Source organism: Petromyzon marinus, unplaced genomic scaffold, assembly GCF_048934315.1.
Source record: "Petromyzon marinus isolate PM22_M1 ecotype Great Lakes invasive population unplaced genomic scaffold, UKy_Petmar_22M1.pri1.0 PM_G_Scaffold_61, whole genome shotgun sequence".
Lineage (NCBI taxonomy): Eukaryota > Metazoa > Chordata > Hyperoartia > Petromyzontiformes > Petromyzontidae > Petromyzon > Petromyzon marinus.
Genome location: NW_027423015.1, coordinates 787,501 through 790,000, shown reverse-complemented (window position 1 = coordinate 790,000; position 2,500 = coordinate 787,501).

Here is a 2,500-nt window from a genome sequence, read left to right as displayed (position 1 = left end):
CAGACGGTTATGGAGGAGGTGAGGATGGATTCAATGATCGCTGTATAGAATTGCACCATCATTGTCTTTGGCAGGTTGCATTTCTTCAGCTGCCGTCGAAAGTACATCCTCTGTTGAGCTCTCTTGGCGAGGGAGCTGATGTTCAGTTCCCACTTGAGGTCCCGGCAGAGAATAGTGCCCAGGAAGCGGAAGGACTCCACAATTTTGACTGCGGAGTCTAACAGGGTGATGGCGGTGAGTGGGGCTGTATTCTTCCTGAAGTCCACAACCATCTCAACTGTCCTTAGAGCATTTAGCTCTAAGTTGTTCTGGCTACACCAGGTCACCAGGTTGTCAGCTTCCCACCTATAGTCAGACTCATCCCCACCAGAGATCAGCCCAATGAGGGTGGTGTCGTCCGACAAACTTCAAGAGTTTGACGGACAGATGATTGGAGGCGCAGCTGTTGGTATACAGGGAGAAGAGCAGTGGGCAAAGGACGCAGCCCTGAGGAGTTCCCGTGCTGATGGACCTGGAGTCAGAGACTTCTGTTCCCGGCTTAACGCACTGCTTCCTGTCAGAGAGGAAGTCTGTGATCCACCTGCAGGTGGAGTAGGGCACGTTCAGCTGGAAGAGCTTGTCCTGAAGCAGGGCAGGGATGATGGTGTTGAAGGCAGAGCTGAAGTCCACAAACAGGATCCTGGCGTAGGATGCTGGGGCGTCCACATGCTGTAGGGTGAAGTGGAGGGCCATGTTAACTGCGTCGTCCACAGACCTGTTGGCTCTGTAGGCAAACTGAAGGGGGTCCAGGAGAGGGTCTGTGATGGCTTTGAGGTGTGCCAGGAGCAGGCGCTCAAAAGACTTCATTACCACAGATGTAAGGGCGACCGGTCTGTAATCATTTAGTCCTGTTGGCCTTAGCTTTTTGGGCACAGCGATGATGGTGGAGGACTTGAGACAGGCTGGTACATGGCATGTCTCCAGGGAGGTGTTAAAGATGTTGGTGAACACCGGAGACAGCTGGTCAGCGCAGTGCCTGAGGGTGGCTGGAGAGACAGAGTCCGGCCCGGCTGCTTTGCGTGGATTCTGCCTCTTGAAAAGCCCATTAACTTCTCCCTCCTGAAAGGAGAGAGTCGTTTCTGTAGTATGGGTGGGGGATGGGGCCTCTTGCTTGGGAAGGGGTGGTTCAGGACAGTCCAATTGTCTTTCAAATCTACGGTAGAACTCGTTCAGGTCGTTGGCTAGGCGGGAGTCGTTAGTGGTGTGGGGCGCTCTGGGTTTGTAGTTGGTGATGTGCCTGAGCCCTTTGGCAGACAGAAGCAGCGTCGTTAGTAGAGAACTGGTGTTTTAGTGTCTCTGAGTACAGTCGTTTAGCCTCTCTCACCGCTTTGCTAAACCTGTTCTTCGACTCCTTGAATCTGTCTCTATCCCCACTCCTAAACGCTTCCTCCTTCTCCAACCTCAACCTTTTGAGCTTTGCTGAGAACCAGGGCTTGTTGTTGTTAAAGTTCACCCTGGTACGTGTTGGGATACAGCAGTCCTCACAGAAGCTGATGTACACAGCCTCTGTGAGTTCATCCAGACTATTGGTAGCAGTCGTGAACATATCCCAGTCAGTACAGTCTAAGCACGCCCGCAAATCTTCCACAGCCTCACTGGTCCACTGTTTAGATGTCCTCACAGCAGGTTTACAGAGTTTTAGTTGCTGCCTGTATGCACGAATCAGGTGGACCAAGGGAGTTCTGTGCGAGCCGAACAGCCCCGTGACCCACAAGAGAAACATCCCCGCCAAATTCGAGCGTTTGACGGGGTCTATCCGTGAAAAAATATTCACGTTTTTGAGTGCACATGCATTTCTGCTGCAAATGCCTCTGGAAGTTTCATGCCGTTCGTATGCCAATTGTGGCAACACGAAAATGACCCGTTTTCCCATTCCGAGGGATTTCTGTGCGACCCTAACAGCCCCGTGAGCCACAAGAGACACATCCCCGCCAATTTCTAGCGTTTCACGGGGTCTATCCGTGAAAAATATAGACGTTTTTGAGTGCACATGCATTTCTGCTGCAGATGCCTCTGGAAGTTTCATGCCGTTCGTACGCAATGTGGCAACACGAAAATGACCCCTTTTCCCATTCCGAGGGATTTCTGTGCGACCCTAACTAACAGCGCCCGTGAGCCACAAGAGAGACATCCCCGCCAATTTATAGCGTTTCACGGGGTCTATCCGTGAAAAATATAGACGTTTTTGAGTGCACATGCATTCCTGCTGCAAATGCCTCTGGAAGTTTCATGCCGTTCCTATGCAATGTGGCCACACAAAAATGACGCGTTTTCCCATTCCGAGGCATTTCTGTGCGACCCTAACAGCCCCGTGAGCCACAAGAGAGACATCCCCGCCAACTTCTAGCGTTTGACGGGGTCTATGCGTGAACAATATTAAAATTTTTGAGTGCACGTGCCTTTCTGCTGCAAATGCCTCTGGAAGTTTCATGGCGTTCCTATGCAATGTGGCAACACGAAA